Source organism: Ursus maritimus, unplaced genomic scaffold, assembly GCF_017311325.1.
Source record: "Ursus maritimus isolate PB19 unplaced genomic scaffold, ASM1731132v1 scaffold_25, whole genome shotgun sequence".
Lineage (NCBI taxonomy): Eukaryota > Metazoa > Chordata > Mammalia > Carnivora > Ursidae > Ursus > Ursus maritimus.
In genome coordinates this window covers 36,902,074-36,927,631 of record NW_024425008.1, presented here as the reverse complement: position 1 = coordinate 36,927,631, position 25,558 = coordinate 36,902,074, and the positions used below count along the sequence as shown (strand labels likewise).

The following is a 25,558-nucleotide window of genomic DNA, read 5'->3' as shown; positions in this document are numbered from 1 at the left end:
CTCTCTCTCTCTCTCTCTTTCTTTCTTTCTTTCTTTCTTTCTTTCTTTCTTTCTATAATTTTTTTTATTATATTATGTTAGTCACCATACAGTACATCCCTGGTTTCTGATGTAAAGTTCGATGATTCATTAGTTGCGTATAATACCCAGTGCACCATGCAATATGTGCCCTCCTTACTACCCATCACCAGCTCGCCCACCCTTCCTTTCTCCCTTCCTTCCTTCCTTCCTTCCTTCCTTCCTTCCTTCCTTCCTTCCTTCCTTTATTTTTATTTTTATTTTTATTATTAGTTTCTTTTAAAATTGTATTCATTTATTTGACACAGAGAGAGGCAGTGAGAGAGGGAACACAAGCAGGGGGAGTGCGAGAAGGAGAAGCAGGCTTCCTGCTGAGCAAGGAGCCCCATGCGGGGCTGGATCCCAGAACGCTGGCATCATGACCTGAGCCGAAGGCCGATGCTTAACGCCTGAGCCACCCAGGTGCCCCTGGAATCCCTTTTCTTAGGTCTTCCCCAGTATCGCCCTGTGTTAGTGGGCAGGTAGAGAGGAGGAAGATCTGTTTCTTCCCTTCTCCCTTGAAACTTGTCTTGTGCATCAAGATTCCATTCTGGTAGATATGAACAGACACTTTTCCAATGAAGACATACAAATGGCTAACAGACACATGAAAAAATGTTCAAAATCATTAGCCATCAAGGAAATTCAAATCAAAACCACACTGAGATACCACCTTACGCCAGTTAGAATGGCAAAAATAGACAAGGCAAGAGACAACAATTGTTGGAGAGGATGTGGAGAAAGGGGATCCCTCCTACATTGTTGGTGGGAATGCAAGTTGGTACAGCCACTCTGGAAAACAGTGTGGAGGTCCCTTAAAAAGTTAAAAATTGAGCTACCCTATGATCCAGCCATTGCACTACTGGGTGTTTACCCCAAAGATACAGACGTAGTGAAGAGAAGGGCCATATGCACCCCAATGTTCATAGCAGCAATGTCCACAATAGCTAAATCGTGGAAGGAGCCAAGATGCCCTTCAACAGATGACCGGATTAAGAAGTTGTGGTCCATATATACAATGGAATATTACTCAGCTATCAGAAAGAGCGAGTTCTCAACATTTGCTACAACATGGACGGCACTGGAGGAGATAATGCTAAGTGAAATAAGTCAAGCAGAGAAAGACAACTATCATATGATTTCTCTCATCTATGGAACATAAGAACTAGAATGATCAGTAGGGGAAGAAAGGGATAAAGAAAGGGGGGTAATCAGAAGGGGGAATGAAACATGAGAGACTATGGACTATGAGAAACAAACTGAGGACTTCAGAGGGGAGGAGGGTGGGGGAATGGGATAGACCGGTGATGGGTAGTAAGGAGGGCACGTATTGCATGGTGCACTGGGTGTTATACACAACTAATGAATCATCGAGCCTTACATCGAAAACCGGGGATGTACTGTATGGTGACTAACATAATATAATAAAAAATCATTAAAAAAAAAAAAAAGATTCCATTCTGGTGTTTTGAGATTTCTCTCTACGGTCTCAAGTCCATGCTGAAAGACTCCCTGCAGGAGGTCGAGAGTATGAGTGTGTGGGTGGGGGCTCAGTGGCCTCGGTTTGCAGGCACCTTCTTTGCATATGTCATAGGCTGCCTTGGATTTTTCTAAGTAGCGACTTATTTCTCAAATTATTTTGGAGAAAATCAGTTTCTACCTCTATGAATTTACATTTGGTTACAAAACGTATCGGTTGAGCAATACTACTAAATTATTACCACTTGAGTCCAGTGGATCAAAAGGACTATCCATATATACACACAGAGAGTGTTTACGTGTGACATCATGTGAAGTGTGTATACATGGACTTATTAATGACACTGGTTTATTATCACAGAATTCAAATTTTGTTGTGTGGGAGGAAACAAACTAGTAGATAAATTAATGTAATATGCCAAGTGGTAAGTGAAAAAATAAGTCAGAGTCAGGACACAGAGCAGGGCTGTATGTGTTTTCTGTTCATATCAGATGACCTTTGAGCCAGAGATCTGAAGGGAGGGAGGGAGTGGACCCTGGGCCCGTCTGGGAGAAGAGGGAACAGGAAGTACAAAGACCCTAAGTCTGTGTGTTGGGGGGTGGGGGGATGGTCGGTGAGTGAGAGTTGCCTCTAGGACTGTGGCTGGGCTATGAGGTCCTGGGGAGGTGCCCTGCATCATCGCCGGCACAAGGTCAGCACCCTGTTAATGTCACTGCCCTATTCCGGAACATGCCTTGTTGTTTTGGTAAAGTTCACCTATATTTGATGCTGGCTGATTGAGCATAATCTTTTCCCCTTTGGTTAGGGTCTTCAAGAGCACCATATTACATCCATTTACAGTGATTTAATGTGGGGCGCCTGGGTGGCTCAGGTCATGATCCTGGGGTCTTGGGATCAAGCCCCACATCAGGCTCCGTGGTCAGCTGGGAGTCTGCTTCTCCCTCTGCCTGCCCCCTTCCAAACACCACCCCCACCCTCCCGGTTCTTGTTCGCTTGCTCTCAAATGAAATCTTAAACAAAAAAACCCCACAACAATGATTTGATATAAGTTGCTAAAGCCTAAATTATTTTTAAGTTCATCATGAAGACTTTCCCAAGTTCTGTGAACTCCATTGTGATTGTTCTAGCTAAATTAGGATCCATTACACAGCTTAAGTAAGCATTAAAAGTTCAAATCGACTGGAGATATATAACAAGTTCATGCACCTCTCAATATAATTAGCTATAATTTAATTCTGTTTGTGGGTTGTTAAGAAATTACTCTTATGCACCTCACCCACTTAAAACATGGAAAACTTAGGCTTAGCTGGAGTCTTCTGTTCTTGAACTTGGTGGGAACTATCATTTGTTGTGAAGCTTTAATAAGTGTTAGTGATACATCTGATAAAAATCTGGGGAAGTAAATAGATTGGAGCTTGGTCTGGGCACGTTGTAGGGACTTAGTATATAACTTTCAGAAGCTTAGTTCATATTGAATTTTGATGATACTTCCCATTTTCTGTAAATGAGTGTACTTCCAATATCTGAGTCCTTGGATTGGGATTTATCAATTACTGAAAATAGGGCCTTTAAAACTATGAGATGACAAGAGAGGATCTATTCTAGAGCAATGAAATCACTTGAGAATTTCGAAAAATAAGGATTCTCAGGCCCCAGACTGAATTAGAATCTCCGGGGAAGAGACCAGAGAAAGAGATTCTTAATAACACCTTGGTTGGTTCTAAAGGTTGACCAAGTTCCGGCACCCCTGTTGTATCCCAAATCATATCTAATGTGATTAACGGAGTTTTGGTGATTGGAAGGTTTGCTAGTTGAAAAAAAAAATGTAGAAAAAAACCACAGAGGGGAGTATATTACTTTGGTGTAGTCTTTTAAGAGCTGACAAAACACCAAATTTTTTTTTTTTAAGAGCTTTAAAAATACCGTGACATAGCTAGGTCAGGTTACAGTTCCTGTGCTTTTAGGAGGAGAAAATGAGACTCAGAGGCTAAGGGCCTTGCTAATGTCTGCAAACACTCAGTGCTAATGCTGAGACTCAAGCCGGGTTTGAAAGTGGTAAAAGCAGGCTGGGAATGTTGGCTGTGCTACCTATCAGCCCTTGGACTGAAGACAAGTTATAGGCATTTCCCGCTCTTAGAGTAACCGGGATCAGGGAAAGGCAATTTAGAGTGATTCCAGCTACAATGGAAGCCAACATTTAAAAAATATATGTTTTAAAAGATTTGATTGGTACTTTGCCTTTAAAAATTATGACAGAAATTCTGAAAGTCCGTTCCTTTCTGTCATTGTAACCTAAATGCTGACACCTTTATACTAATTCTTAGAACCAAAAACAGATCAAATAACTCAGTTGTGTACTTTCCTGACTTATTTGAAGGCATGATAACATTTTCCACTTCATGATGACTTTCTCAACACTGTCATGAAGAGGGTTATTTACAGAAATATTTGAAGGTGTCCTCAGTTTTCCCAAAGGCTGGGCATGGCTCCATTAGTGTTGATCTTTTCTTCATTGGTGATGGACCTACACCTGGATTTACTGTGTCAGGGGTTTGCTGTGATTGAAGTAGCTTGTCAGTCAATTTCATGATCTGCATCAGCTGCAAGATCTCACTTTTATCTGGCACCTGTGTTTATTGCATAAGTTGTTGCATGGGAAGTCTCTAATTCTCAGAAAGTGAGAACAGCAACCGTTCACATGGAGGGCTGGAATAGAGTAGTTTTAAGCAGAGAAGGGACAAATTTAAAAGTGCTCAGTCTGTTCCTTGGTGATTGTTTTTATGCTTTGGCATTAAGGTTACCTATATCAACATCACTATTGCGATTTTGGTAATGAAAGCTCAGATGGTGAGTTTGGGTATCGTAACTCTTACACAAGTTGTTTAGATGCCATTCTGTAGAAGGGACTCCATATCTGGGTACCACCATCTTATTTAATGCTTACTTAAAATCCACCCAGGTGTATATCTTGCCTCGGCAGGATATATACTAAAATTGGAATGACACAGAGAAGTTTAGCATGGCCCCTTGCGCAAGGATGACACACAAATTCATGAAGCCTTCCATATTTTTTGTATGATTCCATTAATATGAACTGTCCATAATAGGCAAAGGAATGGAGGCAGAAAGATTAGTGGTTGTCTAGAGCTTCTGGAAGTGATTGCTTTTACAGGTGATGGAACTGTTCTCAAACTTGTGGTGATGTTTTCATAACTAAAAAAATGAAAAAAACATCTGCCCAGGTCACCATACCTGGAGGGGTTGTTTCTAACAGAGGACTTTAGGAAGGATTCACTGACAAAGACTGACGCTTAACTCTGGGAGAGAACCCTCATCGATTTCGTTAACTACGTTAATACGTGATGATTCCATAGGACTCTGGTATTTCCCGCTAGCCCCTCAGGGAGGACTCTGTGGGAGCAGTTGGCCGGGGTGCAGCGACAAGTCTCACAGCCCTGCTCAAGTGGACCTGTGACAGGTCGTGTCCTGCCTCATGCTTCTGCTTCAGGTGTTCCGTGTCCCCACTGGAGGCCCCCACGTGCCTCCGTTCTTGGTCCTTGCCTCTGTGAATGCTCGAAGGCCACCCTAAATCCAGTCTTTATGGGCCTTCTCTCTGATATGCAGAGTACTGACTATTTGCTGGCTGTGTCTGTCTGGCCCTTTTTCTCTGACCAGGGATCATGAACCAGAGACCAGTTTTGTTTTGTACATGGCATTGTACAACGTTTTTGGAGTTTCCCACTGTGACCTCTTCAGACAGGGCAGGGCTGTCCAGGGCACCACCTTCCCCAGAACCTCTTGTCATCCGGATCCCCTCTGACTTCACCTCCACGTCTGCATCTCTCAGTTGGGATCTGAGTGTTCTCTCAGTGTGTGTAGTCAGCACCGTGCACTAGCTACGGTGGCACTTTTCATTGTCTTTGAGGGGAAAGGGTGACTTCTTTGCTGGAGTCAACCAAAAAAACTCTTGTGCTTTACTGAATACCATAAAGGTTCCTCTCTTGCACCATCAGCATCCCAACCTGCCCCGGTGGCACTTCCACTTCCGGTTTGGGGTCAGGCTGTCTTACTATTCTGGGGAGATTTGGAGAAGTAGGGAGAGCACTCTTTGTTTTGTTTTTGTTTTTTAATCCAGGAAATAAGTCAAGCTTTTTAGATAATATGTCAGTTTTAGTGAGGCCTCCAGTTTCTTGAATGCCCCAAAGCTTATTTCCTGGTGTTAGTGTTAATCGTGTCTTAACGGAGACTTACAGACAGAATCCCCTGGAAATTGCCCTTGGGGATCTCTTACTGTGCTTGAGATGTGGTGCCTGGTGGAAGGGCATCAGCTTTAGCTCAGAGGGACCCGGCTCTGCTTCCTGTACTTCCTAGCCGTGCGGCTTTGAGCAATGGTTACCTTATATGTAAAACATGGGGCTAGTGGCATGTATCCCCAGGATTATTGTGAAGGTTACATGAGGTCATACAAACATGCATACACCCACAAAGGGCTGTATTAGGACCTGATGCAGATTATGTGCCTGCCCATTTTAGAAGGAAATCCATACCCAATTTACCCCACATACTTTGTGGTGAATCATCTAAGAGGCATCGGGAAAAATATGATGCTATAAACCCCTTTTCTCGGCCATTGTTTCAAATCCTAGACAGCAATTGAACTTCACATGTACGTCATATTCTGGGAGGATGCAAAGTACATCCTGGCGTGTGTGTTGAAGTGCCTTTGGTAGGAATTACCGTCAGTGAAGCTGTGGGTGGGGAGAATGTGTGGAAGGATCACTCCCTGTGAAGGGAGCACTATTTTGTCAGTTTCCTGCATGCTGGGCCCTTGGAAACATGTGTTGCCCCTATTCCTATCTCTGCCCATGAGAGCCAATGCTATACTTTTCCCTAAGGGAAAGTCCTCAAGGCTCTAGATAAAACCTAGATTGATGTTGCTGCCATCTCCTTGAGAGGACTGACTGTATCATGGATTGGTGTGTGTGTGTGTGTGTGTGTAGACCAGCCCTCTTCATGGGCAGCTCCACTGCCATGGGTGCTTCATAGGAATGTTGATAGGACAACAGATAGGGACTAGCAGTCTGTTTCCCTGTCTAGCATGACTTACTTACTCTTTGGGATCATATTGAAAACCAGCTCCCATCCATGGTCAGCTAGTTCTATTAGCACAGATACACAATTGCAATAAGTGTGCTCTTCCAATAGCTCTGTTAAGATGAATGGGTTAATATTTACAGGATATTTCTAGGTCCCAGAAAGAAGGTGTGTTTTAAGAGCAGGTTGTATGAACTATTTACTGTTAATTTCTTATCCCTGGAGGATCGAATATTAAATGCCAGGGCAGACATTGTAAATTGTCAGGCAGCGTTGGCCCCTATCTCCCACCTTTGTCCCAGCATCAGGATTTTGTTACGTGCGGTCGCCAGCCTGACCTAAGTGCTGCCCGTCTACTTGGAGCAGCTCTGGTTGTTTACTTTGTTATTTACTCACAAATTGCAGTTGGTTCCCTCTCTGTGGATATTTCTATAGCATCGGTCTCTCCCCAAATATTTGCCTTAGTTTATTAAATTACTTTCTCATTTATAAGTTCAAGTGTGTGTTGACTTTTGTGGTTTTAACCTTACAGGCTTGCTTGTCTTTGTATTACCAGATGGTGTCCCTTGTTTCAGTCCATAAGCAAGGTTTGTCTGCTTGCTGGCTTGTTTTGTTTAGGGCTTAACCACCAGCCAGTTCCGTCTTGAGTTAAAGATGGGGTTATGTTCAAGTGAAAATCCATTTTAAATCTACTACTTAATTATTAATTAAAATGCCTCCTGCATATTTTGGAGGCAAAATTGCAATTTTTTTTGCATGGGAAGAAAGAACGTGCACTGAAAAACAATATTTGTGTGGATTCGGGTTAGCCTCTTTCCTTTGCTCCGCGGTGCTGGCAGGTAGAATAGTATGAATCCGAAGGGCCAAAGACAGGCTTAACTGTTTCTGGGAAACCGACAGGTATCACCAAGGTATTTTAAAGGCTCTTTTCCTGTAGGGGTCTTTGGGAGGGGTTGCTGCTGTGAAGGCAAACAGAGTCAAGATCTGGGTGCTTGCTTCCTGCTTCTAGCACCATTTCCGGCCCATGGAGTATAATGGCGGGGACTGTTGTGGTGAAGTTGCTCCTTCCGCAGCTCCCTCATATTCTTGGATGCTCTCTCTTCCCCTCTCTCAGGTGGAGCCCAGTGGACTTCCTGAGTTGAGGAGATGGATCTGAGTCCAGGAAGAGTAAGGCAGCTGGAGGACAAAGGATAGAATACCAGGAAGGAGACAGTTGACCAGAGAAAGAACTCCAGAGATAGACAATGTGTCCCCCTTGAGTATTCAACTGAGTTCTGACCAGTATAAGGAAGCTGCCTGAGGCCAGAGAAAGAGCCCATCTAAAAGGGTCAGAGAGAACTGTTTCTGGTGCTCACATAGGGCCAAGAATAATGCCTGTTCCTACTAACCAGACTGGAAAACCTCAAGATTCATGGAGCATTGGGTTGAGTACACCGAAGGGTCTTGGCTGCCTAGTGGGGAGTAACCAGCCCTAGACTTAGCACTGTTCTGGCCCACCTAGCGAATCTAAAAAGCAAGATCTGATAGGATCAAACTATTTCCAAGTAACTTAACTGTGTCCCTAAACAAAGCTCAAGAATATTTATACGAATACAAAACTATCCAGCTCTCAACAGGTAGAACCCGCAATGTTTGGCATCCAGTCAAAAATTATCAGGCATGTGAAGAAGCAAGAAAATACAACTTGTAATTGGAGATAAATCAATAAGCAATCCAGAACTAACACAGATCTTAAAATTAGCAGACAGGACATTAAAACAGTTATGATAACTATTCCATATGTTCAAAAGTTAAATACAGAGATGAAAGATTAAAAAGAAGCCAGTTGGATCTCAAACATGGTGTGTTTTTCAATCAATCCTTATGTTACTTCCTTATGTTGCTAATCCTTATGTTACTCCCACCAAATCCACCTGACCCAAACCTGGCCCTACTAATGTATCTGATTCCTAAGCTCTTCCCAGTCCATTACTGCAGTGCTAAGTCAGTGATGCCTAGGAGTTAGTTGACCCTTTGACCTTCCTTCATGCCTGCCATGCCCGTGCCAGACCTGAGCAGTCATCCTGCAGTGCTGCTCCTAGGCAAAGAATGCTGCTGGATCCATTGGTGTAGGTCTTCTCTGTGTATAACCAGGTACCCAACAAAAATCCTACTTTGCTTCTTGTGGGGTTTGTAGGGACTCCAAAACCTTCATACCTTTAAGCCCATCTTTTTTTTTTTCTCATCCAAATTCTGGTTCTGTAGTCTGCTGAGAAAAATCCTGCAATGACTCCCATCTGTATGTATCCACTGTTCCCCAGTATGGCCATCTCCTGTCTGCCTTTCTGCTGGTTGCCAAGGAAACCTCTCTTCTCACAGAGGCTATAACCTGTTCCTGGGCAGATCCATTCTCTCCGCCCTCTTAGCATGTTCTTGCGTCCTCACTTGTCTGACTACACCTTGTGCAGTCCCTTACTCTCCCTCGGTTACTTCTCTTTTGGTGATGTTGATGGAAAAAAATTCTTCACTTGATCCTTGGCTACCATTCCATTTCTTCTTTTATATCCAAGTATCTTAACAAATACTCTGTATTTACTCCTCACCAATCCCTTTCTTTTCAGTCTCTGATTCTGTCTTGTTCAGATGCCTCCGAAGTTCAAAATGTACCAGTCTTTTCTCAGCAGTGTTCCACTGTGAACTTGCTGCTGTGTTTGGTTCTGCTTAATCTCCTTCTGAGACCCTAAATCACCGCTCTGAATTCTGAGTGGTGGTCCTCAACACCTACAGCTCCTTCTCTCATTCCCTTCAATGATGACTAAACTTCACCATTATTTTTAAGACTCCCATTTACCCTGTGCCTTCATTCTAACCAGGTGGCCTTGCTTCCTGTGTAATCAAGAAAATCATATCAGGTGTGACCTCCCTGGCACACGTGGGAGAGAAAGAGAGAGAGAGAGAGAGATCCGGGTTATAGACCTAGATGGGAGGGTAGAGAGCCACAGGCATAGTGAAATCCCCAGATGAAAACAGATCCCCATATTTTAAAAAGTTTTTTTTAAGTAAGCTTTATGTCTGACGAGGGACTTGAACTCATGATCCTGAGATCAAGAGCCACATGCTCTACCAACTAAAGCAGCTAGGCTCCCTGAAAACAGATCCCTGGGGATGTGAGTGAGAACAACATCCTGCTCCTGACCTTATCTACACTCCCACCCATTCTCATTCCTTAGCCTCCGTCCCAGAGGATAGTTGTCCTTTAGCCAAAGACCTATGCTTCTTCAAGGACTTTGCTTCCCTACCTCTTACTTCTCTGTTTTCCTTACTCTCAGTTGCTTTTCCCAACCTATAAACATGCCAAGCCGCCTCACCCGAAAAGACCTCCAGCACCTCCATGGGTAATTCCAATTCATTTCCTCTTTTTCATCCAGATGTCTTGAGAGCGTAGTCTGTACACTCTCTCCCCTTCTTTGCCTTCTGTTTTCTCCTCCAGCTCCTACTGCAGCTCTCTGGCTTCCCTCACCATCATTCTACTCAAGTAGCTCTTGATGAAGTCACCAAGGACATCTGTAGTGCCAAGTCCAGTCAGCAGCTTTGAGTCCTCATCTTACTGGACATCTCGTGTGCATATGATAATGCGTATCACTCCCTCCACCTCACGGCCCTATACTTTTTGACTTCTGAAGTCTACTGATCATCTTTGCACCTCCCTGACTCTTCCTTCTTTGTATCTTTGGGCTTCTCTCCCTCCCCTTCCAGTTTCTATTCTCCAGGGTCAGTGTTCAGCCCACTGATGTTCTCACTCACATCCCTGAGGCTCGGTTTTCACCCGGAGATTTTACTCTGCCTGTGGCTCTCTATCCCTACATCTCTGTCTGCAGCCCCGATCTCTCTGATGAGTGTCAGCTTCCTGCATCCAGTCACACGCTAGGCACGCCCACCGTGGCGTTCATCCATTCTTTGAATTAGCAAACACATGCATCTTCTCTTCCCATGTTTTGTTGAATATGAGGGAGAAAAGCATTCCCCCGCTGCGAGGTGCTATACTATTCTGATCCTGCTCCCATCTCTTTGTCCTTCCCCTATGTCCTTAACGGGCCTCTTTCCCTCATTCTAGGTCTTAAAAGTGGGCACCCATCCTCATAAGATCTTTCATCTTCAGAGACACTGTCAGTTATTACCTTTGACCTCATTTCTTCCCATGAACCCTGGTTCTGTGGTATCTTTTGAACACTTTCAGCTCCAATCCCAGTCGTCATTTTCCTCTCATGTCAATCCCTTCTGCTTACTCCATTTCTCTCACTGCTACCTCTCTTCTCCTGGACACCCATGCTTGAACCCCACATACTTCCTCCGCCTGTGTGTTTTGTCTCTCCAACCAAAGCAAGAGAATTTGAAGTTAGCATTCTGTTGTGTAGCCCTGTACCCCACCTACTCAACACGCTGGTATGTGAGGGTATGAAGTGAGGCCAAGAGAAGGTAGAAGGAGAAATGGTTCCAACCCTTTCCCACTTTAACAAGCATCTGCAGAACCTCCACCCCTCTGACTTTGACATTATGTCAGAAATGATATTTTTGGAAGAGGTTTCATCCAGACTTTTATTTCCAGCTAGAAGGAGAGCTAGGGGACAGGATTAGCCAATAAAAGATGAGGACATGGAATCCATTTAATGAGGATTCTTGCTGGGGATGTTTACAGGAATTCTTTTAACAGCACTTACTTTGGGTTATACTATGTGAAATCTTCTTTCCCTTTGGGTAGTGGATTCCTTTACACTATATTGGGCCAATTCTATAACTTTCCTATTACCTTCCGTTTTTGTTTTTGTTTTTTTTCCCCAGCTCTATTGAGGTACAGTTGACCAAAGAGTAAGATATTTAAAGTGTGTATCACACTGGGGGCGCCTGGGTGGCACAGCGGTTAAGCATCTGCCTTCAGCTCAGGGCGTGATCCCAGAGTCCTGGGATCGAGCCCCACATCAGGCTCCTCTGCTATGAGCCTGCTTCTTCCTCTCCCACTCCCCCTGCTTGTGTTCCCTCTCTCGCTGGCTGTCTCTCTCTGTCAAATAAATAAATAAAATCTTTAAAAAAAATAATAAAGTGTGCATCACAGTGATTTGGTGCACATATACATCGTGGAAGGATTCCCACCACCTAGTTAATTAGCACGTCCATCACTACCTTCAGTACTTTTAAGTTCTCTTTAACTGTGATAAAATACACATAACATAAAAATTTCCACCTTAACCATTTTAAGTGTACAGTTCAGTGGTATTTATTATATTTGCGTTGTTGTGTGACCACCACCTCCAACCATCTCTTTTTGAAACTGAACAGAACTCTTATAAAACAGAAACTCTATGCATTGAATAATAAATTCTCATCCTCTCTCCCACAGCTCCTGGCAGCCACCATTCTTTCTGTCTGCAAATCTGATTACTCTGGGTATCTTTTACGGGTGGACTCATACAGTATTGCCCTTTTATGACTGTCTTGTTTCATTCAGCATGATGGCCTCAGGGTTCATCCGTGGTGTAGCATGTGTCAAAACTTCCTTCCTTTTTAAGGCGGAAGAATATTCCACCGTATGTAAATAGCACATTTTGTGTATCTATTCACCAGTTGATGGGCAATCTCATATTAGTGTTTTAGACTGAATCCTGATCATTTTGAAAACTTTAGTCATGCTCAGTTGAGACCTCCTTGGCTCACCTCCCCCAGCTGTGGCCCAGACGCTTGGAGTGAAGAAGGGGGTGAGGTCTTTTCTTTTTTTAAGGAATAATTGACATGTTAACATGATATTAGTTTCAGATGTGCAACGTAATATGATATTGTGAAATAATCACAGTAAGTCTAGCTAACATCTCTCACCATAGTTACAAAAAAATTCTTTTTTCTTGTGATGAAAGCTTTTAAGAACTACTCTCTCAGCCACTTCCAAATATGCAAAACAGTATTAATTATAGTCACTATGCTGTATATTACATCCCATAGCTTATTTTATAACTGGAAGTTTGTACCTTTTGACCCCCTTCCAGGAGGGTGAAGTCTTGTCCTGAGATCTAACATCCCCTTTTCTCCTTCCCATCTCCCCTTCCTCTCCTTTCCTCCTCCCAGCCTGTCCCCCAAGAGTGATTTTCTTGGAGTCTCTCTCCTTAGCTTCAGGTTGGGGAGGAAATAGTCTTGCACCCCCCTCTAATGCTGACACCCCTGACTTTTCAGACTTGTTCTGACTTTGGGGGAGTGGTACAGAACCGGTGCATTGGGGGGTAGAGGTCTCCAGGAAGCCCTGATGGGAGGGGGCTTTCAGAACTTAGAGTATGGCTCCTTAGTGTCTTTTGTCCTCAGCTACAGTTCTGGGATGAGAGGAAAATTCCCAGCCCATATCCTGCTACACTTAGAAAATCAAAGGGACCTAGTTAATATGACATTTATGACGGCTGCACATAGGGGCTCTGAAATTCTATTTTTCTCCTGTCTTCCCCCTTTCAGTATTCCTCATACCTGAAAAGGAGGGGTTGGGGTCCAGTATAGGATGTGGATTCAAGCTCCTTCATTAATCAGTGATTGCAACTCCAGTCTCTCAAGGCGAGACTGGTCCCCAGAGTAGACTTCTTTGGAAGAGCTTCCTCCCTGTTGTCTGCACCCCAGTTTTACCCAATAGAATCCCCGTTAGTGCCCTCCTTTTGGCAATCTTTCCTGATCTCTCATTGTCAGTTGAACCAAAAGAGCCCGATTTCTAGGGTTGTTAGTACAGCACAGTGGAGGAAATGCTTTTTTTTTTAAATAAGATTTTATTTCTTTATTTGACAGAGCCAGAGAGCACGACCTGGGGGAGGGGCAGTGGGAGAGGGAGAGAAGCAGACTCCCTGCTGAGCAGGGAGGACTCCATCCAGGCCCCTGGGATCATGACCTGAACCAAATGCAGACGCTTAACCATCTGAGCCACCCAGGTGCCCCTGGAGGAAATTCTTTAAATGGGCTGGCTTAGTGATTTCTAACCCTGGTTTGATTATCAAGGCCTTTACTACATTTCTCAGAGTCTTGTGTAAGTGTAGCCATTTTGACACCATGTCTCTTGGGACTACTAATATACCTAATGGCAAAATTTGATGAATTCAGTGAAGTCTTTAATTGGATTAAAAAAATTTAATGCATATTTTGTACTCTTAGATGGTACCCATGGAGTCATCTTCCCTTATAAGGTGTTCGGCCCAGCACTTCCGGACCCACAGCTTGGGAATGGTCCCAGTAGCCAGTTTTCTTAAAAAGAAGAGGGGGAGGGGAAGCCTATAGTGTGGATTGAATCATATTATTATTTTTTTAAAGATTTATTTATTTTTGAGAGAGTGTGAGTTGGGGGGGGGTGGAAGAGGGAGAGAGCATCTCAAGCAGACTCCCCACTGAGTGTGGAGCCCAACACAGGGCTTGATCTCAGGACCCTGAGATCATGACCTGAGCTGAAATCAAGAGTCAGATACTCAAGCAACTGAGCCACCCAAGCGCCCCTGAATCTTTATTTTCTAAGACTTGATAGTCTAAAAGCATCTAGGTTGAAAGTGTGTTTGTGTTTGCAGTTTATTGTGTGTGAGGGCTTTTTTTTTTTTTTTTTTTTTTTTTTTTTTTTGTGGATGCTTCTAAGGACTGATGAGGAAGCCACACCAGGGTTGTTTCTCTGCTGAAAGGGTTGAGGCAAGGTCATCCGACCCGCTGATTACACTTGAAAAGGGAGAGTGTGTCTTTTGCCACCTCAAAGGGCAGCTGTTTATTGAATTTCTCCACCCTCCAATTGTTTTACATATGGAATGGTTCCTGGAGAAAGATCTAACATCTGCACAGGTCTATCCTGTTCCTCGGCTGTGTTTACTGAAGCGAGTTCGGCACTGACGTTGTTCACACACTGCAAGTTGCACGTACGGTGTACGGGAGGGTCTGGCCTGCCCAGGAGAGTTTGGGGAGCTCATAATTCGGAGCCTGTTGCATGTTTGACAGGTCAAGCTCATCCATGCGTTCATTAAATAAGAAGTCCCTGGTGTGCCAGGCAGTAGACACAGGCTACTTTGAAAAAGCACACAGCCTGGAGAGGAAGGTGGTCGCGTAAACACAGTTCAGCATGGCATGTAGTGAGGAGTGCAAGGGACCTGGGGGGCCTTCTAGAAGAAGGCCTCTTCCTAATGGCCTCAGGGGAGAGAGTGGGATGGAAGACAAAGCAAGGCTTAGAGAGAGAGCCATGTGTGACACGTCGTTAGATCTGGAAGGATTAGCGTAAGCGTGGACTGTCACTTCCATTTGCTGAGAGACGCCCCAGAGACCATCCGAGTATCAGGAAGGCTTCATGATAGGATAAACAGCTGTATTTATTCCCTTGACCCAAGAATCGGGATTATTCCTTTGCTTGGCATTGAAAGGTGGCACTTAGTCGCTGGGTTTCACATAGGAATTAGTAATTAGGGAGTTCACCAGCAACGGCTGAGCATCTCTTCAAGTCCGTCCCACAGGAGCAGTGACTGTAACGCTGGAGCCCAAGCCATTTTCCATCCTGGGAATTATGCTCTGCCCCTTCCTAAATTCCCATTGTGGTTTCAAATGAAGAGGCCATTGTTCACTTTCCTTCCTAAAAGAAGCAATATATTTAACTTCTGGCTCTCTGCCTGACTGATGGAGAGCTGATCTCTATGGAGCCAGCACCCGTGGCTTCCCAGCAAGACAAACCCTCGGTCTCCATCTGATCTTCCGCCCCCCGGTTGAAGTTATTTGGATTCTACACCGGCACAGTAGGAGGCTTGCGTTAGGTCCTACTAAGTGGCTAGAGCTCCTTGATTCCCACCCGGGGTTTAGTAGAAAAAAAGATGGGGCCTTAGCTCTTTATAGGAGCTAGACCTATTGGAATTTAAAAGCAAATATCTGATGTGAAAATCTGTACTATCTTAGGACTTTGAAGCTTAATACAAAAGAGTCTTTACTGTGTTGTTGAATACTTTGGGTCCAGGCAGGTGTCCTAGAGCAGAAGCTTTCAAACTTGTTTTTGAGCAACAAAATACCTTTTTTTCCCAAACGAAATCTACAGAATCCAAATACTGCAGGGTTTCTTCGCCAGCGGGATTGACCTTTAGGTTTGGGTAGCTTTTGTCATGGGGGCCGTGGTGTGCATTCTAGGATCTAGCAGCATCCCTGGTCTCTGTGCTCTAGGTGCCACTGGCAAACCACCCCACCGCAGTTGTGACAACCAAAAATGTCTCTGGGCATTGCCAAATGACCCTAGGGGCAAAATCACACCTGGTTAAGGACCAATGCAATACAATATATAAAACTGATTTTTTTAAAAAGAAGGAACTGGTGTTTGGGAAGTGAGATTAACCTCCATAAGAACCCTGTGTAGGGTCCCTGGCCTCTACTGTTTGAGGAACTGGTGTGGAGTTCTGACCTACACAGGTGTGCCATCCCAGAGGGGTAGGTCATCATTTTTAAAGCCGGGAACACAGGGAACTAGTTATAAATAAAGCAAAAAAAAAAAAAAAAAAACCCACCAAAAACCAAAACTCTAAAATCAGACAAATCCACAGGTGTTTTGAACCCAAATATACACTGAAGAGTTTTGTACATGTATGTAGGTGTACGTGGTTGGTGTACTTGGACATTAGAATAGGGAAGAGAGATGTTTGGGTGCTGTCCACCTAACTCCTGGGATTTGGCTACTGCAGTTTGTCCTGTTTTGCCACAGACATGAGCAGAAGGCCTGCGGCCCTCGGCCCAGTGATGGAGCTCATCTTTGCTGTGTGAACCCTAGTTTCCATGAGACTCACCATGACTGGCTCTGCTCATGGAGGGCTGGAAACGTGGGCTAGCACCTGCAGCCTCTTCCAGCCAAACTCCAGCTGAATCCCAGTTTGGACCATGTTGTTTCAAGGTCATTGGATGGATTTCTACATGTCTGCCCTTCATACTTAGGGAGTAATGTGTGCTTCTGTATACATGTGTGTGAGTGACCTTGTCTGTCCTTCAGGAAGCCCGCATGTGGTCTCCTCTCCCCTGCCATTCTCAGTTTCGGTTGAGGGGTTGGGAGGGGAGGGTTTCTGGGAGCTTGGCACGGGCCACTCCCCCATTTTCCTCATGAACCCGGGCTGATGAAGCCTGTCCCACAGGCAGACTCTGTACCCCAGGTATGTGGGCGTCAGTTAGTATAAAGAACAATACCGCTTAGTGAGTCACTCTCATCTGTGGGAAGATGCGTGGCTCCGGGAGGGAGGGAAGGAGGGAACGGGTGCCTAGAGGGCTCAGCTTTCATCTGTCTGTCCAGCAAGCTCACTCAAACCCCATGTCAGAGCTGGAGTCCAGCGCTAAATTGGTGGAGAGCTTGTGCCTTACTTGGGGAACCACCCCCTGTCCTAACTATCTGTTCGGCTGCTTGCAGTGGTCTCTTGGCACTTAGAAAAATGTTTCATTTTCTTCAAACATCACATGATTGCTTGAGAACAAAGGAGTCCAGAACTCATTTTATCTATATGTCCATCTGCGGCTCTCCAACCCTCCTGAGAAACCCAATACCAGAAATGCCTCAGGAGTCCCGCAGGTGTGCTCAGAATTCCTGGAAGACGCTGATAAGAGCCTGTTGCAACACCCCTCCATCCCCCTCCTCTCCCTGTCACTGCCTCCAAGGGCTGTGGAGGACAGGAGCTCAGGGGGACAGCTTGGGTTTGAACTTGGGTTAGAGCTGGGGTAAGCAAACGGAGACTCCTGCAACACCTTCTGGCCTGTGATGGAGAAGCTTGCTGTAAGAATATTTAGAAAAAAGATTTCTATTCTTTGTATTAAGTGTTAAATCGATTTGATTGACTTCCATCTCTGGTGTGGATTATTGCCATCAGATAAGTACACAAGCATTGAGCTGCAAATAGGCACAACAAAGGTTAGCACTGATAGACCAGTTTCTAGTAGACAGTATCTGATAGGTGGTTTTATGAGTGACCCAGGAACATAACTGGTGTGTTCTGAAAAGGGCATGGCTTCCCAGGATGCTGTGTTCCCCCACCGTGCCCTAATAAGTGGCTACATTTCCTGATCTCTACCCTTTTGTCACCTTTTATCATCAAAATACGCAACCAGTTTTAGGGACCCGAAAACTAAACACTTTAAGATTGATAGGTTTCATAGCCAGGACTTGCAGAAGATAGTCTCACCTTTACATATGACTTTATAATGTATACATCATTCCTATGTGTATTCTCCATTTAATCATGACAAAGCAGCCCCATACCTAGGTTTGTCTTGGCCTTATCTTGAGAGAACTTAGGGAATCTCCTAACACCGCTCCTCCGTATGAAACCTTTCAGTGCTTTCCTATGATCTGTGAAGGTCATGATCCTTCTTCCCAAATAGGTTTGGCATGAACCTTCCTTTGAAATCTCATCTCCTACTACTCATTCATACTCACTGTGGCTTAGCAGTAGTGAACTCTTTGTAGGTACCTGAACCCGGCAAGCTCTTTTATACTTCTGTTAACTTTTTCATAGAAGCATGATTTAATCCATTCACTAATTTATTGCTTCTTATATACTGGGCACTGGGGATGCCCCTCCCCCCCCCACACCTCTCGCCCCGCAAACACCCCAGTTCACAGTCTAAACAGGTAAATGTGAGTCTTTGTGATAAGACCCTCGGTGTTGGTGCTGGGGATGCTATTAGGAGGACCATCAAACCCTGACTTGAATAACGGTCAGTAAAGCAAGTCCTGAAGTCCTTTTGGTTGGGAGTAGGCGGAGAGAGTTAGGAGAGGAGGGGAAGGCAGAGATTAGGGCAGGCATGGACCCCAGGGCCAGGCCGGGATAGACGAGTGGGGAGGTTTTGGTGGGGGCTGGGCCAGCTGCAGGTGCACTAGCGTGCCCTGGAGCCTGAAGGCAGCCGTTGAATGGTTTTTAACTGGGAGCCTGGCGGAGCGTGAGTGACTCAAAAGGACTTCCCTTGGGTGTTTCTTCTGCTTCTCGGGTGCCTGGCACACTGCCGCTCAGGCTGTAGAGTCAGTCCCGGCATCACCTCCTCTGCGTGTGCTCCTGGTTCCTCGGCACCACCCCGGCTCCCTCCTCTGGTCTTACGGCACCCTAGATATGCAGGCTGGAGATAAGGCAACTATTGCTTTTGCATTTTAACTATTTATCGCTGTGCCCTTCCTTCTGGGCCATTGGTGCTTAGAGTTGAAAGTGCAGATTCTTGGTCCCCACCCCAGATATTCTGATTTAGTTTGAGATAAAGTCTGCTATAAATGTTTAATAAGTGAATGAAGTTGCCCAAATGTAGGTATATAAATTGTGTTGGAGCCTAAATGAATGCTCACACATGATTCCATGGCCAAGCCCTTTTAAAGATCACTACCCCCCCCCAAAAAAAAAAATCACTCAACGCAGTTGCCATGATGAGACGGCCTTTGAGGAGCGGGCAGTCCCACTGAACCACAGCATTCTAGACACCCAGAAATGGAAACAAGGGATCTTTAACTTGTATTTTATAACTTTCCATGACATATCAGTATAATCTGCAAGGATATCACTAATGGGTGTTAGATGCTCATTATGACAGATCCTGGGAGGATATAAAACTATAAAATCTTGCTCTAAGAAATTTATTCTACTTGAGATAGAGGGCAAAAATACCCAGGGAGTGGAATAACTATGCAAGCTTGCGAAGGCTCCGTGGAGTGCTGCATACGGAGGAGCCTTAGAACCGCACAGTGGTAATGGAGAAGGAGAAGAGAGAGAGAGAGAGAGAGAGAGCTGTGGGCAGGAGGATTCTGCAGGCAGCTTCGGGTGAGGAAGGTGAGAAGCCATCCCTGGTGAGGGGAGTGACCTGGGCAGAGTCTGGCAGGAGGAAGGGCCCTGAGTGGGTAGGAATGTGTCACGGGGGCGATGGTGGTAAACATGGAAGGGGATGTTGGTCCGGGCTCGAGAGGGCCTTCAGCTGAAGGCTGGGGTTATTATTATAAGGTTGGAATATGCAGCTATGCAGCCCTTCTCGGTCTCAGGTAGCTTCAGCTCTTGAAGAGTCTGTTGTCCTTATCCCCAACTCCATCTACCTTCTTCACCGAAGTCATGGATTTCTGAATCTAGGGTAATGACGGTCATGAGCACGCTGTCCTCTTTGTGGAGAGCGCTGATCACACACCTGAGTTGCAGGGCAGTGGGGAGCAGACCAAGATGCATCCTGGGACGGTTTCGTTTGGCATTTTCACAGGGAAGAATGTTTTCATGTCTCTGCCTGTTCCAAGTGCGCGTGCCCCACACATACCGCCAAGCTGTCACATTCCCTGTTGTGCAACGCGTTTGCCAGTGCCTTCAGTGAAAACATGAAAAAAAATCAGAACTGTGATTTCCTTGTTTATTAATAAAAAACACAGGGCTCGAGCCCCCAGACACACGATCTAGAATAAAGGGTTCAGTTCGTACTGACCCTGTCATCACTGAAGCCAGGTTCACAGCTCTTTCACAAGCCTGGGCAAACAGCCTTGCTAAGAATGTTTTCATCAAAGGTGTCTCTTCTTAATAACCCTTTGATCCAGGGTAATTCCTTTATCGTCTTAGATGGTAATTTTGCCCCAAGGAAGTCCAAGAGGCCTCCTCCCGTAAGGACTTGTTTTTGTTTAGAGTTTGCCACAACTAGGAAGAAGAAAGTCTCCTATTATTATTATTTATACAGTTTTAAGTAGAAAGCTGGAGCTTATAAAAATGGTTTTTCTGTTCAGTCTTTTACCTACGCTTACAGTGTAAGTGTAAGCTAAACTACCCGTTCTTGTGTTCACGGAGGAATTTTCTCGTAAGACTACCAGAAAATGTGGACAGTTTTGTTTGAGGAAATTCGACTCTTTCATCTCTTATGAGTTACTGCTTTAGGAATGCAGTTTACCAAAGTGGATTAGGGACAGTTTGTAATGCGGAAGTGTGGGCACTCACAGCAGCAGAGACAAAGCTCTCCTCTCCAAATCTCCACCTTGTTACAGTCTACACCAGATGCGGAGAGTTACTGAGCCTGTTAAGTCTCTGATTTGAGGCCACAACTATTTGTTGTAGGCCCTTACCAAAATAGGTCGTTTGAGAATTGATCCACTTTATTTCTATGAATCGCGCATTAACCCGGCTCGTCAACACCCACAATGCTTCACTTGGGTTAGCGGGAGCCCTTACTTTGGGAAAGTGAAAATTTCTGTGTCTATTGGTTACAGAAAACGTTCTCCACTGGTTTCATTGAATCTGAGATTCAATCATTGCCTAAAAAGTTTTAAAAAATTGTTTTTCTAGCTAACCTATTCCCCAAATATCTCTTTAAAATCCCCCCTTTTCAGAGAGGAGGCGGATGAAAATTTCAATAACGGCAGTTTTCTCTTTTTTGCACAGATGGTTTAAAGAATTCTGAGTGCCATTGTTTAATCCCCCCCCCCCCATCTCATGTTGCATGTTCATGGTGAAAGGTTAAAAATAGTTCTTAAAGGAAGCAAAATTAAAGCAAGAGGGAATTGTCTCTTGTTATGGAGAAGTCCTACAGTTTTACACTGAGTTTCCAGTCGATGTGGAGAAGAGAGGGAAACATGAAAAGCTTCATTCCTTACAGATCAAGAGAAACCGGCTCTTACCTTCTCATCCGATACAAATAGGAAACTGAGAAAAAGTAAACTTGGAGGCCAGAAAGAGCATAGAGGATCTTCAGGTCTCTTTCATCAGTCACTATGTCACATTAAGGAACTAAGTGGTAAGCTTTGGGCAACAGCTCAAATAGAAACCTGTAGAACTGAGTCCATACTATGTTTCTCAAGGGCAAATGCTGAAGGTTGATAAATGCTTTACAGGTAGAGGGCACACTCTCATCCATTGTTTTTAATCTTGCGATCAAAGGTGGGTTTCAGGATTTTTTTTTTTTAATGAGTCCATACAACAGCTAAGGATGCTACTACCAGATGAAGAAGGTGAGCAGTCATGCCCATTGTGGATACTCTCAGAGCCTCGGGGAATCCTAGAATATGTGTCCCGAGGACTTTGCCATAGTCGACTGATCACAGTGGCAGTTGCTAAAACCAAATGTATTTCAGTTAATAAAGAACTTGACAGTGATGTTAACCAGACCCATTCTAGAGAGGCCAGAAAAAAAAATATCTCTGTGGTATGTGCTAGGACTTATAAATGGAGATGAAGTAGAATCATTGTAATTTGGATTATTTTATTAAAACTTTAAAATATTGAAATTTAACTGGATTATCTTACTCAGCTAGAGATGGTATAAAAAAACTTGGCAAAAAGATGATTTTCTGTGCTTGTTAGTCAGATTAATACTATATGCATGGAATTTTAAATCGTAAGCCTGGGTATTTCTTGACACCTGCCCCCTCCCATTCCCCACCAATACATATGTATAAAAGGTAAAAATGAACCATAACCTTTCTGAAACCTTCCTTGTCTTCTTCAGTTTGGACACAATCTTGGTGAAAGTTCTCCGGTGACTCCCATGGAATTAATAGTAGAGGAGTATGTTTCTTTTCTTAATAGGAAAAAACAGTTGCTAACATCTTTCCAAAAATGAACAGCTATTATCAGAAAGTTATAGTACAAATGGAAGACAACTTTTAAAAAATAGGCAAAGGATTTGAACAGATATTTTTTTCAAAAGAAGAACTATTAATGGCCAATAAGCATATGAAAATAGGCTCTGCATTTTTAGGCAGTAGAAAAATGCAAATTTAAACCACAATAAGATACCGCTAGAATGGCTAAAATTGAAAAGACTCACCACACTATATGTTCATGAGACTATGGAACACTAGAACTTTTCATATTATTGGGGGGAATGCAAAATGGCACAACCACTTTGAAAAATGGCCTAAGATCCTAATGAGCAAATAAGGATCTTAGACTGCTTTCTCTCCCTTTCTCCTGGCTTATGTACGATTGGTTGATATTTTAGATGTCTCTTTATTTTTCTTTGGAAGCTCCATTAACAAGATGTTATTACTTATTCCACAGCTGTTTGTTTATATTTACCTAAATGTTTATAAGGTTTTTTTACTCACCATTTTCTTCTGTTGCTCAGACCTTCCTTAGAGGATCATTTTCCTCTTCCTCAAAGTAAATGCTTTAAGAGGCGCCTGGGTGGCTCAGTCGGTTAAGCGTCTGCCTTCGGCTCAGGCCCTGATCTCAGGGTCCTGGGATCGAGCCCCACATGGGGCTCACTGCTCAGCAGGGAGCCTGCTTCTCCCTCTGCCTCTGTCTGCTGCTCATGCTCTGTCTTTCAAATAAATAAGATCTTAAAAAAAAAATGCTTTGAAAGTTATTTAGTGAAGGTATTTGGTGGTGAGCTATCTCAGTTTTCTGAAACATCTTTCTTTAGTCCTCATCCTTGAAAGCTATTTTCTGTGGTAACGTAGACTCTTTAAGAATTAGAACACCTTCACTGTGCATTTAGCTCAGGTGTTTCCATTTCCACAGAAGGCTTGCCCCTGGGCACAGAAAGGAAAGCGTAACTGTCCTTACTTCTGGCAAGATAAAGTGCAATTTCTTAGCCTGATACTGGAGATGCCCGCCATCCTACCTATGTTTGTGTCCACTCCGGTCCCGTCATCTGTCCTGCTACTCAGTAGGAACCATTTGTGTTAGAGGAGGTGGTTTTCTCATTGCTTCCCAGCGCCCACATACCTGGGCTTATGTCACTCTTTTCAGACGGAATGTCCTCTCCTAACCTCTCTACTTAACTTGGTCTGAGATCTACTCCTCTGTCAAGGCCTAAATTAAATGCCATCTCTGTCATGGAACGTTCCCCGACCACTACGGCCCTCAGGTAACTTTTCCCGCCCATTGCTCCTCAAACACTTGAAGAGAGCACTTAGGCTTGGTGCCTTTCATCTCTGTGTAGCTTGTTTCTCCGACTAGTATGTAAATCCATCTAGAGCCCTGGGCTCCAAACTGGTTTTGATCCTGCAGAGGTCAGTGAACAATAGTTGAGCATGTACTCCAAATATATGAATGTTTTCTTGTAAATGTTATATATATGTAGTACTGTGTATATTATAAACACTAGAAAGTATCACAGAATTGAACTGAAGAGTATGAGAAACAAATGGGAGTCCCAGTAGTTTCTTCCTGGACCCCAGCATAGTGATTCAAGAACCTTCTTAGAGTACTCTTACCCCTACCCTGTGGTGTTCTTGGCTCTGGTAAGTAGTAGACATTTGGCAAGTATTTGATGATGTCGAGGCAGCTACTAGGTGTTAGAATGACCAGGTCAGGAGGTGAACATTAGGAGTTCCTTAAACCTTGTATTCTTTCAGCGCTGGACACGGGTACATATGGCTTCCTCTTCTTGCAACATTCTTCCCCGTTTTTCCTAATTCACCTCTTCTTCACTCGTTCTGAAAGTTTTAGCTTTACTGTACTTCTTCAGAGAGGCCGTCTCTGATTCCCCCACATCTAGGTAAGGCCCCTGCCCATCCACACTCCCATGGAGGGTTGTACTATGCATAGTAACAGCCGTTTACAGTCTTTCTCCAGCAATAGACTTACAGTTGAAGACGTTACCATACTTTGTTCACCATTGTACCCCTAATTCCCATTGCAGTGTCCAGCACTTGATAAAGGTTCGAGACCTGTTGGTTGGATAAGCATATGCTGGAGAAGGAAGAAAGAGTTTGAGTGTCCTTGGAGCCTATGTGGGGACTGAGGACTAACGTCATTGCAAAAGATGGCCTGCTATTCAGTGTCCAAAGTGGAGCAGAATACCTCCTTGTCCCAAAATGATTTGTGAATTCAGACAACTGAGGGTTGAGAGTCCTGTCCTTCAGTTTTTTGTGGGGGCCCTAGCAGTTTGTTGAGCTGTTGTGTGTTGAAACTGCATGTTTACTAGATTATGATAAGCCTCTGAATTCAAACTACAATAGGCAGGCTTTTGTTGGTGTGGCATGTTGAGCTGGTACTAAATACTCCAGGAGTTGGAGGCATTTGTCACACCTTTGCCTGCCGTTTGAAGAACTCTTACGTACATCTCTGTCTTTCCTGGGAAAGTATGAACTCTTACTCACAGTCTAGGCTGGGTTATTCATGGTAGTCAAGAAAGAACCCTTTGAATGGATTTTAAGAAAAGAGAATTCATTTGTCCTTGACTGGTGGAATGTTCTCTTTCTGGTAGCACAGGGATAACAACACTGGATCATAAAGGATGGAATTCACTGCTAATCCAAAAATGTACGTTCATCAGATGTTTCAATCCCTGTCAATACCAAGTCTTTGTTTACACTGTTTAAAAAAAAAAAACAAGTTTAATTTCTTCCATCTCCTTTTAATTTTATTTTGTTCCTGTCCAATTTAAAGCATAATGCAGTTGTCAAAAAGCAAACAAACAGAAAAGCCAACCTAGTAGCCAAGATATACACTTCTAAATTGCCAGCTTCTGACAGGAAGTGACCATATGATATAAGTGACATTTGATTAAAGCAGCTGCCTCCTTGCTTTTTTTTTTTTTAAACTATCATAAAATGCTGGCTGAGGTTCAAAGCCCTGGTGTTAGTGTTGTAAGAAATTTGGCTGTGTGATAAAGGTATTTTACCTTCAGTGCTGGGTTTGGAGTTAGTCCGCTTATAATGAGCAATACTGTACTGGTTTTAAAAATCGTGTTGAGTCAGCAGCATGAGGGAGCAGCATTGCTTTCTTTCCAGCCATGTAGTTGGAGAAGGAAATGATTAGGCATCATATTCTTCATGGCTAATATCCTGTAAGGTTTTTCTAAAATCATAAAATCAGAAGCTGAGAGCTTGGAAGAGACTTCAGAAATCTACTCATGGAAAAGAGGGGGAAAAAATGGAAAGGGAAATAGAATAAGCCAAGCAATGGGGCAGGGTTCTTTTTAGTTCTCAGCAGGAAACACATGTTTATCTGGAAAAGAGTTTGGATGGACAGGTTGTTTGTATAAGAATTTTTTTTTTTTTTTTTT

The 25,558-nt window shown here is 43.9% G+C and overlaps 1 protein-coding gene and 1 non-coding gene across 3 annotated transcripts in view; both read left to right on the top strand.

Moving 5' to 3' along the window:
* PRKCH (protein kinase C eta) overlaps positions 1–25,558 on the top strand; it is a 220,806-nt gene that overhangs the window by 78,620 nt on the left and 116,628 nt on the right. The window lies entirely within an intron of this gene.
* On the top strand, positions 4,503–4,609 carry LOC121105245. The gene has a single exon (XR_005837719.1). It is a non-coding gene; the product is annotated as a U6 spliceosomal RNA (small nuclear RNA).